Genomic DNA, 17856 nt, shown 5'->3' on the forward strand with positions numbered 1-17856 from the left:
CATGCGTGGTTGATCATTTTCATGCTATTCTATTTCTAAAAAATAAAAAGGAAAACAACCAATGAAATTGAAATTACAAAACATGAAGTAAAAATCAAGAAAAGCAGTTAAACCTATCAGGCAGTCTAAAAAATATAAAAGAGAAAACAAACGAGAAAGAAAGGAAACCCGCAACTCGTCGGGTTTTATACAATGCATAGAACCCGAGACATATGTCGGGAAAACAAAAAGTACATGACAATGGTCGGAATGGACATCGACCTCCACCATCTTCACACCTTACACCTTCGAGGTTCTAATCTAAATCTAATCTAAGAAAACCTATAACTAGGTGCATACAAATAAAAGAAACAATCAAACACATCAAGCAACCAAAAACAATACATCATATCAAAATCAATTGTTTAAAAGAAGTACAATACGGAATCAAGTTTCGAGTGATATCCTAAAGTTCAGCATTGATATGTGTCACACCAAAACCATTCATCAAATGATCACATGCAAGGCATATAAAATGACAGACATCCAAGTCATATAACCTTGGTTCTCAATTAATCAAGCAAATGAATTAGGTGACAAAAGATCATTCACAAAACAATATGCATCATTGAACGTGTTCATGCTACATGTATGTCCATCTAATCAATGCTTAATCCACAAATTCCAGCATGCAATCGAATTGTAAAAGAGCACATGAGACTATAAATTGTGATTATTTGATGACAAATCGTCATGAATTGAAGCTATATCTTCTCACAAGCACGTATGAGTCTACTTGATCAAAATGGCATCAATCCATAACCAAACTAGCCTCAAGTAAAGCCATTTGTATAAGTGGTCGATCAGATTATAACAAGCAGAACACATCAGCAGATTAGTGCTCTTTGCAAGAAGCATCAGGCAGGGCAAATGGTGGCCAAATCGCACGTATTATATGTCTATGAATCGCTTGAAAAGTCTATTACAAATATCTAGAAGACATTAAACCCTAATAACATCATCTACCAGCTTAGTCCAGTTAAAACAGAAAATCACAGTAAGTCAGAACAGCAAATCATTCTAAAACAGTTACTGCAGAATCAACAGACTTTGTAAGTGTTTTTGAGCGACCAAATGACATCTGTTATGGGCATGCGACATATCAAATCGAAGCTTGAGAAGTCTATTCTATATGTCTAGAAGGGCTCGAGGTCAAAAAAACTCATCTAACACATAGTTTCAGTCAAAACAGTAAGTGACATATCAGGTATACGAAATTGCAGATCAAGACAAATCAAGCTCAATCAATCTCAAGTTCATGATCATTGACTATCAATCCACAGAAAATCATCCAATAACATTGTATAGAAGCAATGAACCAAAGGAAGCACTCACAAGAGAGGCAAAGTCAGCAAACAGAACCTCTGTTCAAGTATACTTGGAGTTTCCTCAATCAAGCATGTCAATCACTGTTAACGATATAAAAGACTCATTCACTACCATCCAATTTTCATTAAAACAGAACCATCAATATATTTGAAATGGACATACAGTTGATGAATCAATTAGTAACACGGCGCACCCAAATGAATGTGTACATGACGACTAGAGCAGCAACTTAATGCTCTCACAGCATGTATTCGGTATTCGAGATGGTAGCATTCGCTCAATATGCTTGTGATCTCAACATGTATAAAGAACCAACCCAGTAACATTTTTTATAATATGTTTGCAGTTGGACACAGTAAACATAGATCGATATATTGTGAGGCATAAGAAGGAAATGTGCATGGATCAATTCATTTTCGTTCAAGATGCTCTTGGTCTAAGTTCTGGAATACTTAGATATCAGATTTATCTCAAGTACACGTTGGATATGCACCTAATCCAAGAATTTCAGTAACAAATCCTAAAAATGAATAGCTACTAAATTCTGAAACAAAAGGAAACGAAATATGAGTAAAGTCTATACGACAAAACTAATGTATCAATCAAGCAAAGTGAAGCTCTCAATCAGAATCTGAATTGAAACACACATTGATCAAATTCATGAATTTTATCAAACAGATAGTAGATATTTCCGTCAAACGAGCTAGATGCAGAAATTAGAGAGACATCTTATCACAAAGAGGCCATGCAGCATGCTCAAGGTCATTAGGAAAACCTCACACGTGACTAGATTTCGCTGGTGGAATTGAGTATTCAGTTTTTACCTTTAGTAGAAACAGAGCATGTGGATTTACCTTGACGAAGAGTAATATCTGACCACGATTGGAGAATGGAGTTCCTAAACACGTCGGCACCTGTAGCTTACCGTCGCTCTAGTAGACGCTGTCATCGTTGGCTTCAGAGCTCAATCCCTGGAATCGAATGGATTCCTCTGAACTCAGAGAAGTATCGAAAACTGTCACTCTCCGAGCTCCTTGACTGGCTATTCCGTCCTCTAGGGTTTGAGAGATCGGATCTGCAACTTCAACGGCGGCATCAAAGAACGGCACTCGGATTCGGAGATCCGCTAGGCTGAACATCAGGTCTGGGCCAGGGTTTCGGAGACGGGACTGCGACGGATTCAACGCGCTCAGCCACCGGAATCGAGTGTCTGCAGCAGATCCCTAAAGCGAGAGCGAGAGGGAGAGGGATATCAGCCCGAGAAGAAGATCCCTTCCAGCGGTTCTTGCAGAGAGAGCCAAAACCGATCCTCAGGCCTCCCTGGCTGCGTGCTATCTATGGCGATCCCCCAACGGCAGTGACGGAGACGGAGATGAAGCAGCGGGTCAGGCCGTGGAGAAGTGGGGAGCTACTGGAAAAAATCCTCCGAAAACCAGCCTCCGTGAAACCGGAAAAAACCCTCCCTCCCAGAGAGCCAGAGAAACCCACTCTAAAAAGAGAGAAAGTCCGTTTTTTCCCCACCAAGAGAGCGAGCGTGAGAGAACCGGAGAAAATGGTTCTCGAGAGAGAGAATCTTTAGAGAGAGAGATCGTCCCCCAGAGAGTCCGTGAGAGCGTCCCCCAAGGAGAGAGAGAGAGAGAGAGAGAGAGTGAGTCCGTGAGGAGAGAGCGTCCCCCCTGCCGTCCGCGATCCCCCCTTTTATATTCTTTTTTCTTTTTGTTTTCTTTTGCTCTAATTTTTCTTTTGCTTTTCATTTCATTTCATTTTTCTTTTTGTTTTGTTTTTCCTTATTTATTTATTTTTTATTTCATTTGTTTTCTTTCTTTTTTTCTTTTTCTTGTTTTTATTCTTTTTCTCTTTTCTTTTCTTCCTTATTTCTAATTTTTTTTATCTTTTCATTTCAAACAATTTTTTTTTTTTTTACTTTTGCAAATTATTGTTTAAAATGTCGATGAAAATTTCGGTGTCAACAATCATCAATAGGGTAAAACTGACCCATTTCACAACGATCTAAACCCAACTCATGTTCCTTATTAGGGGGTGAACAATCCAACACTTGGTGAATTCTGCTTCACAATGATAGGAAGAGACGACATCAAAGGATCAAAAAGTAACGTAGCTATGAATGCTTGGCTACCACAAGCCAGTTATCCATGCGGTAACTATTTTGACACCTCTAGCTTCAAATTCTGAAGATCTAAAGGATTGATAGGCCACGCTTTCAGGGTTCGTATTCATACTGAAAATCATAATCAAACGTGCTTTTACCCTTTTTTTCTACACGAGATTTTTGTTCTCGTTAACCTCATCTTAGGACACCTACGTCATCTTTTAACAAATGTGCTGCCCCAGCCAACCTCCCCACCTGATAATGTCTTCCACTTGGATCGGCCCGCATGCGTAAACCTTAGTTCTAAAAGAAGGGGCATTGCCCCGCCTCTGTTTCACAGAATAAGTAAAATAACATTAAAAGTAGTGGTATTTCACTTTCGCCGTTTCCGGCTCAGTAAGTAAAATACCTAATTCTCTACTAGGAAAGCATCGTAAGCAGACTTACTAATGTTTGATTAGGACGTAGTGTTGCATCCATTCAAGCTTGTAACAAGTCCATGATTCATCTGTTGTTCTGATTGAGGTTTGATTCATGCTTGCTTGAGTTGATTTTAGATTAATATTGGACCTTGGTTTAGCCTTTGGCTTGTGAATTTAAAGTGTCACGGATCTTGTGCTTATTCTACTATGCCTCTATTTTACCTTGATCCTAATAATTTTGAAAGGTATTTGAAGAAAACTCGATGTTGTTTTATAAACCATTCTAAATTACTTTTGTAAGTGTATGTTCACGACCCGAGTTCTGAATAAGGGTTTTGTAGGCTTTGGACGACCGCAAGACCACAACGGATTGGTCCCTTTCATGTTCTCAGTGTGATATTGAGACATATCATTCCTCAGCCAAGTTTGGTACTAAATTGGTGTAGCAAGCAAATCAAACCAAGCCACGAACCTAATTCATGCTTCGCATGCTCAAGGACTTGAAACCGGTAAGACATTTCACACACTTATGCATGGCATACCCTCGGCCTTGGACTAAGATGAAGATAAGAATCGGATTATGATGCTTGATGCATGGACACGCGAGGGACTAAACTCTAGCCGTTGACCGATGGATTTGGTGACGTTGCCCGATTAAGTTCAAATGCCCGACGGACTCATTGTCAGAGGATAGTCGTCACCCTTGGATTAGGGAATGTTACTCGATAGATTTTGGATGCCCGGTGGATTCCGAAAGAGTCAATGGATTTTTACTATTAATAAATGAACCCTGTGTGCATGAGTTTCTGAAATTATGAAATGCATCCTTGGTGCATGCTTGCATTTAAATATTTGAGGGTCGCTCATGACTTTACTAAAGGCATAATTTTCATCTTGCTATTGATATGTCATCAATAAGTGTTTGGGATAAGTTATGTGCTTGTGGAAAGACGAGAGATCATCCTACACGGATTCTAGTAAAGTTTACTTACTGAGTTATACGTACCCGTTGTCTCTTTTTAGACTTGTAGGATGGCCACACCGCCCATGAGGTTCAGCGTCCCCATGAAGATGACAGTGTCAAAAACATTACTCTACTTTGCTAGTATACTATCGGATGGTCATTATGACCATTTGGGTGGATGAAGGGCTAAATGAACTTGTTCCCCACAAGTACTGAGCTTGGTACGAGTGTCTTGATAGGGATTTTGTTGGTCTGCTCTATGGCTTCGATGGTCCGCCATGGCCTGATGGAGATGCTCCACCCAACAGCGCTGTAGATGACTACTAGTTAGCTGGTCCTTATAGGGGGACCATTTTTGGTTAGAATCTCATTAGAGGAGATAGGGTTAGCCCGAAGTTGATGTACTTCTGGAATGGACCGTACGCTTTTGTAGTGTATAGCTTAGCTCAAGTGGAATGGCTTGTAATATTAAAAGGAAAGACATGTAATTATATGTATATGTAAATATATGGTTGCACGTGTGTTTTCCTACTACTTTTGATGTTGCAATACTATGGTGATTGGACGTTGATTTATTGCTTCCGCATGTGCATAACTCAAAAAATTATAAAAAGAAAAAAAGTACAGGTTAGCGACACACCTAAGATGTCGCGAAAAATATAACCCATACCACTCGTGACCCTGGAGATGAGGTCCGGGTCTTTACAAATAGGAAGACTTTGTCACACTTCAAATCCCTTCTAATTTTCCAAGACAGTGGATACAACAAAACTATACACACCTTCACTTTATCCTTTCATGGAATGAAGGGATTACTTGGGATTTGTGACAGCCTGATTTTCACGTTCCGTTTTCGATTGAATAAGTTGGGCTTTTTATCTACGCACCTATAGTTCTTTTCTCTAAATTGGCCACTCACAAGATAACTAGTCTATCAGGTGAAGCTGTTAAAGATTCTTAATACAATAGACTCGAGAATTCGACTAGGAATCGACTGCTCGACCATGATAATCTGCAAGGGTCATTATGGCACCATCAAAATCGATTAGAGACCGGAGATAGGTCGATTCGACAGAGGCATGTGATTAATGTATGGGTGATTCCACATAATTGCAAAATTCTCATCAAACGACACTAGACTGATTTTTCTGTCATTTCTATACCATGTGCTCGTATTTGAAACCTCAAGATTTTCATGAACCAAGAGTCACCAATGTATCAAAGATGTACAATATGACTCGAAAATAATCGACCACGGGTCAATTACACAAAAAAATTCCTAAAAACTACCCGATAGATTAGGTCATGCTAAAATTGCGTCCAGTTGAAATTAACCACAAATTTAAACCCGATTTTGGAAATTGAAAGTTCTGTCATGTCACACTTTATTTTAGGAATGTCAACTCATTTTCCGAAGATTTTTTTTGCAAACCAAGAGTTTTTGCAAAAATTCAAAGTATGGCCATTTTGGACCGGGAAAATTAGAGAACCATTTTTTTTCGCACCATTGGCCATCAAGTTGGTTCAATTGATAAGGAAAAATCATAAGAGGGACAATGGCACCTTGGCTGAATTTTTGGGACTTCAATTGGATCAAATCGGAGGAGAATTGAATGAATTTGGAGGCCAAAGGTCCAAAATTCGTAGGACCAATGGGCAGCAACATTTGGACCATTTGGGGAAGCTTCTAGGGAAAGTTTGGTGCAACAAATTGGCTAAGGTTGAAGGCTGAACAAGGTGAGGCATTTGCAATGATCAAATTGGGATATTTGGCTTGATATTTAGGCAATTGGGTCCCCCTCTTCGCAGCTCACTCATTCTTCCTCCTTGCTCCTCACTTTCTCCATTGTTGTGGATTTTTAGAGCTTAGAGAACTAGAGAAATCCCCTTGCCGTCGACCACCCCCTGCTGCCGTCGCTACCGTCGCGAGTCGCACGCCAGCCTACGCGCCCATTCGCTGCTCATTCCACCTCCAGCTCGTGTCCCTACGAGCCCAACAGCTGTTCCGACACCCTCAAGCCACCGTCGCAACTCCCATGGCCGTCGTCCAGCCACCGTCTACCTCCTCCGTCACCCACTGTAGCCTTCGCCACCATTCCCTCGCCGTTTCCAGCAAAGTCAAGCTTCAATCTAGCCTTTCTCAGCCGAAGAAAACAACCAAATCTCACGGTGGGCTGTGAGCTTCTAGGCTTGTTTCAAGGCTCGTCCTGACCTCCGTTGGTGTTGCCACATGCTTGTTTATCGCTCACCTCCACGTCACTGTCACCGTGAACTCACCAGATTGTAAAATCAGTCAATTTACTTGTTAAACTCTACTTAGGGAGTTAATTATGCTTAAGGAATGATTATTTTAGGCTAATTAGGGATTAGGTGGTTAGTTAGTTTAGATTAGTGATTTAATTGTTTAATTATGCATGTTAGGTGGTTAGAATAGACTAATTAGGGACTAGATAGATTGAACTATTTATCTAGTTAGGTTCGGAAATTTTCTAGGCTCGTTTAGGTGGTTAGATTAGTTTTTTCGACCTTAGTTGGCACTTATGTATTTAATTTACATATTTAATTATTTTTGTAATTTATTTAACTATTAATTATTTTCCGGAAATTATACCAAGATAGTCGGTGATTGAAATTTTGTGCTAATTGCAATGGTGTGCTTAATTTATACAATCAAGTGTAAATTTATGCAAATTGAGTGGTGATTAGAATTTTGGTTATTTATTCCAAAATTGTAAAATTTTTATATTTGATTAGAAAATCCCGAATGTCGGGTTTTGACACTAAAAATTGTTTTAAAGACTATATCAAACAGTGGGATTTTAAAAGGGAGAATATCAATTTTAAGTTCAAATTGACCGTGTACCCACACACGATTATTTTTATTAGATGTTTTTAATGCGAAGAAATAGGCCAAGTCATCATTTTAATTAAGGCATTTGAATGCAAAGCACAATGTCCTTAGTCGCGATTGATTGATCATGTGTTGGCTAAGTGAACCCATCCCCAATGTGAGTCAGTAGGACGTTGCCCTTATATGGGATACCCCTGGACAATGGAAGCCAGTCGCAGTAGATTCTGGAACAATGCTCCTTCGGGAATGCTGTCCCCGATGTGTGACGGTGGATGGTGCCATGCTCAAAGGAGTGAAACAAAGCCTGGCTACGCCAGAAGATCGATGTGCGTTGGTAGATCATGCTTGTGTGAGTAATAATCGAATTGGAATGTATGATTGATTGAAATTGATGCGCCGGATTATGGGATAAAATTGTGTAGCATGGTATGGAACGTGTCATAACAATTTGATCTTATAATTAGGATCGATTGTATTGATTGAATTGATTGGATTGATTGATTGAGTATATGAATTATACTAACATGCAGGAGGGAACTAAGGTGAGATAAGTCTTATGTCTTGTGTGTATAGACTACCTTTAGGTGTATTTCCTTCTTAGTTGGAGTGTAGGGGGTGAACTTGATGAGACATTGCCTCACCCCGTCGTGGGCTCAATCTTTTCAAGTCTTTAGATGGCAATTCCTCTGGAACGTTTTGATCAACCGCGGGCTATTACTGAGCAGGGTATAGACATCCATATCCCTAGTAGTCATTGGGTCTATGAGTTAGTCGTGACTACCGTCTGGGTCAAAGAGGGCCTACTTGAGAGGGTACCTCATCGATTCAGGGCATAGTTCCACCATGGACTTGATGGATACAAAATGGGTTCCCTCCAGGGTTTTGAGATCGCCGTTGTGGTAGTCGACGCCACCTTTGGCGAGGGTGCAGCTGACCCTCCTGATGGTGCTGTGGAGGACCCGGGGCTCTCGAAGCTTGTGGAGTCCGAAGGATTAGTGAACGCGTCTGACTAGTGGTCGTAGGACGATTTCCTTTTTTAGGGTCAATCTTTTGATAGACAGACTAGTATTGTATATAAACTTAGTTTGTTTATAAATTGGTTTGATGTGATTGTCCTACTTTCCTATCACATGCTGGTTGTTGTTAGGGGATTTGCTTATTCACTTATGCATGTGCAATAAAATGAATAGGTCGGCAACGCATCCTAGGATGTCGCAATTTCATCGACCACCGAGGGATGTGCGTGCGCTCGAAGGATCAAGGCGTGACAAGATTGCTCAAATGGCTCTTTTAGACACCTATTTCTTGGACTACCAACATGCTTGCATTGGTACCATTCAGATTGCTCTCAATGCCGAAATAGTATTTGTCAAGTTGTTTCCAAACTTCAATATGGCCCTCTCAGATTCGCGACTTCTCTCAACCCTTAAGGTTGAACTATAGATTCAAACTCTAGATTTTATTACTGCTACCTTGCATTACCAAATGGTTTATCAGGTCCAAAATCATGCCATTAACCTCAACTTCCTCGTTCTAAATATAATTTTTTCAATGCGGTGGACAATGATCAAACTTCTTGTATTCGTGTGCCCAGATAGATTCCTCGAGATCAACTACTGAAGTTACTCCCAAGTGTCATGGGTCAATTGTTTCCGATCGATCACATACTTGTGCGGCCTTAGGATTATTGATCCCAAGTCAACCTTTCACATACATGCACGAACACAAGGGTCGTATTAGCAAGGAGCGAGTATATTCACTTGTGAATGAGCTTAATACAATGAGGGGGAGGGACCCCTATTTATACAAGTTCGGGTCATATCTCAACCTTTGATCATCCCTTCGATCCAATGGTGGCATTTGAACGTGTATCATCATTACAAGTCTACACAACAGGCCACTCAATAACTATAGCCCTTGGGAAAGCCCATGGGCGTGTGTCAGAAGCAAGGGTAGGTCAGTAGGGCTGCCTGACACGGAGTAGGTGAGCGGTCATAGGTTGCACATGGGCTGGCCAAACATTGCTCACGAGTCGATTACGAGTCATGCATGGGCCTTTGTTTATATCACACATGGGCTAGCCGTGTGCAAATCGTGGATCATTCATGGGATTGGTCATGAGCTATTCTTGGACAAGCCCTCGTGCATGACACGGCCTCATCATGGATGGTCTTGGATCATGCTTCGCCCATGCACCGTGTCACAAGCATATGGGTAACTAACTATGAAAAAAAATTCTTCAAACTCCAGGACCATTCAATCCATAGAGTCTTAGTTTACCAAGAAGAAAGATGGCACGATTGTCATCAAATTTAGTAAGGAAAATGAAGAGTCCACATCTTCTATTTTCCTACTATTTTATGATGCAATCCTCTGCAGCTCATGTTCCAACTAACAATAGCCATCCATATCCAAAATCCATGATTGAATCTATTGACCAAGAGGGATGCCCTATTCATTATTACAAAGATTCACATACAAGACATTGTTTCTGGGATTTTGATTATCAATGCTCCCTTTGCACAAACCCTCTAGATGACAAAGAAGATGATAGACCGTCTAGAAGAAAGAAACGGTCAAAAGATGAACTTTACCAGAGGTACCTTAATGGAGACCCCACTATTAGACCTAGTCCCCACTATTGGACCTCTTGGTGAAGATAAAGGAGAATATCATTTCATGGTCTCATATGGACCACCTCAACCATATCCACCTCCAAAAATCCCTAAACCATCTGAACCTCCTCCACCTCCTCAATCACCACCCAGAATGAAACCTTCATCCCAAAAACTAGTTGTCTCATCCTTCTACATACCTATCCACAAATGGGTTTGGAAGAACCCTTTTCCTCTAGAAATACCCAAAGTACCTCAGCCCTCATGTTCCTCAAAATCAAAACCACCACATGTCCTTCCATCTATCTACATGTTCTAATCCTCAGACTTTCCACCTTTGGAAAGATCTAATTCCAATCCCCCATTCCCAGCACTAAAAGAATTTACAAATGTTCATAATCGGTTTCGTCATATCCCTAAGGTCTTGAATCCTATAGATATTGATGACCAAGGAGGCAAAAGAAAGTTACGACTACTAAAGTTGTCCTAAATTGGCAATCAAAAAATGCCTTGACCCAAAATAATATTCTCAAGATAATTGACACCAAGCTTTCAATTATCCAAGCCCGTCTTGATCATGTTGACCAAAAATCAAACGACTTTGGTTACAAATAAATTGCTTGAGACATTCCAGAAGAAACTTCACCAGATGGAATATAGGAGATATGTTTCTTATCATTATTTGGAAGACCAAAAGGCAATGGAAAAATTGAGGAGACAAATCAAGCTTCTATAGGATGGAAACTTTATCCCTCCTCCAGATCCATTTTTCCAGCCTTGGCAAATGATTCCAATGGAAGTGGGCCCTTATAGGGCTACATCAATTGCTTCAATAATGACAAAGCTCTAAAACAAGATAAAACAAATATTGTTACACTTCGAAACCGTATCAGAGAGATTAAAAAAAAGGCATAGAAAGATCAGTGAAGAAAAGAAGCCAGCTCTTCAACCTTTTCGGAAGCTCCTTTGCTCATATGGTCTGAAATCCACTTGAGTCTTTCTTGCAAGACCAAACTAGACAAAAGATACGAACCATTGCTGCATTTGATCCTACCAAGCAAGATACCTCCGAATTAGCCTCAGAATTGAATTCTCTTTCCTCGGAAAATACTTCAACCTCTAAGTCAAAAACACAAGTATCCTATATGCCTACTATCTTTATGGTCAATCCTCCTAAAGTAGAGATGAAATCAAATTCATCCAAGCTATAAGTAGTACACCCTCATGAATCAACTCCTAAATAGAAGTCTTTGACTTCAAAATACCACTTCACACTCAATGGCATTCCATATTTCAAATGGCCAGATAAATTGCAAGAATTCTATGCTTGGCTCAACACCAAAGCACTTTCTACTGAACACCGATATGACATATTGACCGAGTTCGTGAACAAATTCACTGGAAGCTTAAAAGATTGATGGAGAACTATTTATGACTAGGATCAAATGACATTTCTACTCCAGAAAGATTTTCATCATGTGATTCAAGTTATCCATCAATTCTTTATTGGTAAACCAGAAGATCTCAATGAGCTTGGAAGAAGAGAATTTTTTGAATGAAAGTGCTGCTCTCTATGAAGAAGGCATCTCAATAGGCATTTCCAAGAAATGATTAAACTATTCTATGCTTTGGGAGCTAATCCTACCTCAAACAAGTCTTCTTGGCTTCCATCCCAAAAGAATTCGGATAAATGGTGAAAGATCCATTCAAATAAGTAGAAGATTGTTGCCAATGTTCCTCTTGGAGAACTCCAGCAAAAGATACATCTTGCTCTTGATTATCTTTATATCCGAAGAAAGGCTATTAGAAGTTATCTCATAAGCAACAAGAAACTTGACCATGCTTGTCAAAAGCCTAAGTTAGGAATCAAGTATTCAAAGAAAGACTCCTCTCACGATCCTTCTTGTGGAGATCGATGCAAAAAACAACGATATTTTAAAAGATTCTCCTTAGGACACGAAGAAAAGGCGCAAATGGCGATTCTTGCAAAGAAGACGCTCTAAACGAAGTTCTTCTAGAAGACATCGAAAATCCGACTAGTGTTACATTTGCGACAGAAAAGGCCATTTTGCCAATAATGGTACAAAGGCTGAAGGAAGAAATTCCTATTTAATCTAGAAGATAGAAAAAGCAAACTAGAGTATCACTCTATGACATTGATTCAAACTTCTTTTATCCTCCCAAGCACATTGTGTGTGCTATCCAGACATGGTCACAAACTAGTGACACTGAAAGCTCATTGGAAGAACTTAAAGAAGAGGTATTCTTCTTCTCTGAACCTCTTACAATCCAAGATCTTTGTGCATATACTCCTTTTATCCTCCCATACTTCCTTATGAAAATATATCCATCTAAGTATGACAAGCCTATTTCTCTTATTGCCCTCATCAATATTGGAGCTAGTGCTTTATAAAAAGATACTCCCAGAAAAATACTAGACATCATACACCTGGTATTTTAACTCTGCCTCTAGAGATACCTTTACTAAGAGTACGGAGTAAACCCATCACCATACAATTCTTTCTCCAGTATTATGTTACTATCAACATCCTTGGGTCTAGCTCACTAGATAAATATATCATTATTAGTTGGGATATCCTTACACAAATTCCTAAACTCATAATTGTGCCTAATGGGCTACGTTTCAAATGACAGTTTCATAAATTTGTAGACATCCAAAGATTTTTTACCATTTAGATGAGTATTCTAGATCCAATCCTACAAACCCTTCTTAGGACATGTACAAACTCTCTCACTCAGACTTCATCCAAATATGCTCCAACCCTTTGTGGAAAAATCATGATTTCTTCATCAATCTTCCTTTCACAAAAAATGAGGATGTCAATCCCACTAAAGCCAATCACTCTAGAATGAATCCAAAACATTTACTTTTAGCCCAAATGGAATGTTCAAATTTGCTTCATCAAGGATTAATTGAGCCATCAAACTCATAATGGGCTTGTGAAGCATCTTATGTCAACAAGCAAGTGGAGTAGAATAGAGGAAAATGAGATCGGTTATCAATTATCAGCCTTTGAATGAATTTTTACAAGATGATAAGTCTCTCTTTTGCCACATCGAATTCTTTGTTCTCTAGCCTCACCTAAGCCAAAGTGTATTCCATGTTTGACTTTAAAGCTGGATTTTGGTAATTGGAAATTCATCTAAAGATAGGTACAAAACTGGATTTTGTAATTAAATTAACATTTCCAATGGACAATGCTCCATTTTGGCCTCAAAACAGCTCCTTCGTCATTCCAAAAGTCTATATGCAAAATTTTCCCACCTATCCTAGCCAATACTCAAATTTACATTAACAATATCCTCCTTTATAATCTAGATGAGAATTCTCATTGTAAATTATTAGCCCAATTTGTAGACCTAGTGCGATAGTATGGCATCATACTATCTCAAAAGAAGATGATCATTACATAGAAAGAAATTGAATTTCTTGTAATGCATCTCAAAGATAGAACCTATAATCTTGGTCCTCATATTGATGAAGAATTGCAAAAATTTCTTAATGAAAATCTCTCCCACAGTAGGTTCGGTAATTTCTTGAGATTATAAATTATCTCTGGAATCTTAAAAATCACGAAGTTTGTAAGTCCACTACAACAAATGCTCAAGAAAGATGATCCTTTATAGGAGCCATAGAAAAATGAGTCTGTACACAGACTTAAGGAAATTCTACAACACCTTCCTCTATTGCAAATCCCTTCCACGAGGAAAAGAGTACTATAAATAGATGCCAATGATGAATATTGGGCTACTGTTCTTTTTGAAGAAATTAATGGAAAGTGATGAGTTTGTGTACATAAGAGTGGAAAATTCACTCAAGCAGAAATGCATTACCACTCTATGTGCAAAGAAATCTTGGTGGTCAAATATGTCATTAAGAAGTTTGAATTACATCTCATAGGACATCATTTCCTTGTGGAGATGGACATCTTCTCATTCTCTCAAATGCTAAAGTTCAAGAAAAAGCAAATTCCTCATCCACGGCTTCTTAGGTGAGCATAATGGTTTTCAAAGCATTCCTTCAAGACCAAACACATTGCGAGAAAAAAGAATATACTTGCTAATTTTCTATGTAAACCAAAAAAAACTTGCAAATACCACATCCATAAATATATGTGATAAGAAATCCAAGAGGTGGTTTCAAGGCCCGAGAAATCAAGTTCAAATGGCCTTCGTATTCATACCAATCAAAAATCCCTAGGCTTATTCAAGACAGTGTTCTTAATAAAAATCTTGGAAGACTTATGTGATAATATCATTTCCACATTTTCAGTGAATATGGTGGTCTTCTCCATAAGCCAGATGGATTGCATCTAAAATATCAATTTATTCATTGTCTCACTTTCTTCCCATAAGAAGAATTCTCGGAAAAACTCAAATTGTTTTATTGGTATATATCTAATCTTTACACCATTGCCATTAAGTTTCCAATAGCCAAGATGCCTCTTATTATTAGCAAAATTATTCAAAGAGAAGCCAAGCATAAATATCTTGGGGAAATGTTTAGTTGGTTCAAACAATTGGGTGCATGAAAAAAATATTTTTCAAGCTCAACTTAGAGCACATAGGCTTGACCTGGAACTATATCATTTTATATTTTAGGCCATGGGTATTTGTCTAACATGTAGAGATATGTGTAAAAATTTGGCAAATGTTGGAGTATCTATATATAAACCCCGACCTATTTCGAATGAGATTTTTACAATACTTTCTTGTAGATTCTTAGCTTATCCTTGACAGTATCATAAATTGTAGAGGATATAATGCTAGTGTAATCAAGTTATTCTGCCAAAAGTATGGCCAACAGAGGTTGATCCTATTTCTTGGGATCACAATGATGACTATCGTGCAACCATTCAATGATCGATGCTTGCCTAAAAAGATACTACGGAATCGATGTGCCAAATATTTCTAAATCACCAACAAATTCATAGGGTCCAGCTTCATCATTGCAAGATCTCTTTGATCAATGTCATAGGATCCTTTTGACCATAATGAATTATAGCTTACACTTAGTCTAGGTCTTGATAGAGAAAGTCCATCACTTCAACTTGGGTATCTACCCGAACTTGGTATTCTAGCAAGTTCTTTTGATGCTCCAACAAATTCTCATCGGTCATCCAAAAGACAAAGATCAACTAAATTAGATACGGAAGCTGCTCCAGCTATTAAAGAAGTAGGAAAGCCCCTCGAAGTGCTTAGGCAATAGTATCTAGAAAAAGGCACTCCTAATCCTCTTAACATTCCGTCCAATTCAAACTAGCCTCTAAATGATATAGGTATCAAACATCTTGAAGCTCTAGAAATCAAAAGAATGCTCGAGGAACATTGGAGGTGGAAGTATGATGAAGACTCGAATGATTCGAACGGCAACACTGAAGAGCCTATCCATAGGCATAATAAGTGAAGGAAAAGAAGACTCCTAGAAATCTATTCAAGACAAAACAAAAGAGGTAGAGGAATCATGTGATGGAGACGAAAAATTCGGCTAAAAAGGTACTATAGCGTACTGTTCACGTCTTGTTTATGTGACATCCACAATTCGGGCCCCAATCAGCCTAAGAAAATAGCCACTAAGCCAGTTTTGAGCTCGGCCATGAGTTAGTCGCAAACTAGTTCATTGTGAATGAACGTGAAAAAAAAATAAAAATAAAAATAAAATAAATCACCCAATAGTAGTAGAAGTGTCCACATTAGCTTGACTCTTAGGATTACCATGATGACTTTTGGAAGTTTGCAATTTAATGGAGGAAACACCTAAGCGTTGGATTAGTCAAACTTTCTTAGAAATGAGTATGAACAAGTTTGAACAAGTGTGAAATGTATTAAATGAAGATAATGAGTGTAGAGACTTATGTGTCCCAAGTAATTAATGAAAGGGGGATGACTCATGATCTAAGGGAATCATAGCAAGTGATCTTGCAAGTCAAGTAGGATGCCACCTCTCTTCCATAGACTTGCCACCTTGAGTTTCATAGGTTTTGACTTCCCAATTTTTTCGAAACTACTAAACATTTCCTGCTTTCTAATTTTATAGGGTTCTTTGTGGTTCGAATTTGGAGAAACTTCCTCCACTAAAGTTGTTCAAAACATCTTGGCCTATGATATACTTTAATTTCACATTTTTTTCTAAGTTGAGATGGTTGGTACAAAAGCCTAGTCATTCCCCGTCTAGAATCTGTCCAATGTGGTAAAAATAGTGACCGGGTTGTCTTCTCGAATTTTTATAAAATCTTCCTTTTCAAATATGGATATCCTTCATTCATGGAAGTTTTAGAGGACACACATTCCTATAACATATTAAAATTTTAAAGTGTTTTGTGAACATTTGAATTTCAAAATGAGTCATTCTTGGATTACTCCCTGATATATTGTTCATCCTATGCTCTCAAAGGGACAATTCTGCTATTGTTGCTGCGGTTTTGGGATTTTGTTGCTATTGGAGTTTTAGCCGTTCGTTGGGGCTGAAACTCGGAGGATTGGCTCACCTTACCTCTTTCTACAACCCTACCAAAGCGTTTTTCTTGGTAAGTCCCGCAAGTCTTGCTATGTTCGTTCTTGGTTAGGGTTTGTGGGGTTTTCTACTAGGTTTCGGCTGATACTATGGCCTCTTCATCGTTAGAGGTGACCGATCGCTTGGGTAAGGCCCAAATTGGTGCGAATGGTGTAAGTGGGCGTAGCCCTAATCCCTATGCCCAAAACCCCCAATCCTTTGAGATTGTGAGACAAGTGGGCTTATCCAGTGCAGAAACAATGGCTTCGAAGGAGGGCTCGTGTGAATCCTAGAAGGCCCTTTGCGGTTCAATCTATCCTAGGGGACGTAGCCGAGCTCGATCCACCTCCATTTGACCCCAGCCCAATAACCAGCAAGCTCAAAGCTCCAAACCTCCACCTACCCAATCCTAGGCAAATGTCATGCGAGCATCAACAAAGGGATACGACCTTACATACGTTCCTCCTTCTTATGTGGACAACAAGCCTGTTGTCACTCTTTCTAAGGAGGTGCTAGAGGCCACAAACCTAAAATGGCACCAATGCCTCGTTGGGTACTAGATTAGGAGGAAACTTCAGTTTAAGATGACCGAGACAGCTCTAAAACACGCTTGGGGACCAAAGCTCCCTGAAGTGATGGCAAATGACCAGGGTTTCTATTTCTTCCACATCCTTGACTCGAAGTTTCATAGGAAGATTCTTAAGGATGGTCCTCTAATAGTTGCTGGGGTCCCCCTTATCCTACAACAATGGAAGCCTTTGCTGGATTTAAAGAAGGACAACCATTCCACCGTTCCGATTTGGATACGTTTAAAGAACCTCCCCTTTGAACTATGACCTGCACCAGCAATAAGTGGGATTGCCAAGTCTGTTGGTAAGCCCCTTTTATGTCGACCAGCGCACGGAACAAATGAGGATGCTTTCCTTTGCTAGAGTGTGTGGAGATTAATTATGAGTGGAGACTAGTGGCTTGTCCTAAATGTGGCACTTTTGGCCACAAGTGTGAGAATCTC

General features: G+C 39.2%; 1 long non-coding RNA gene across 1 annotated transcript; it reads right to left on the reverse strand.

The window, feature by feature from the left end:
- Nucleotides 1–1277: 1277 nt before the first annotated feature.
- Nucleotides 1278–2274, reverse strand: LOC120290207. Its single transcript, XR_005548054.1, has 2 exons — nucleotides 2223–2274; nucleotides 1278–1448 (listed from the first exon to the last, which is right to left on the reverse strand). It is a non-coding gene; the product is annotated as an uncharacterized LOC120290207 (long non-coding RNA).
- Nucleotides 2275–17856: the final 15582 nt, after the last annotated feature.

This window comes from Eucalyptus grandis, chromosome 2 (genome assembly GCF_016545825.1).
Source record: "Eucalyptus grandis isolate ANBG69807.140 chromosome 2, ASM1654582v1, whole genome shotgun sequence".
Lineage (NCBI taxonomy): Eukaryota > Viridiplantae > Streptophyta > Magnoliopsida > Myrtales > Myrtaceae > Eucalyptus > Eucalyptus grandis.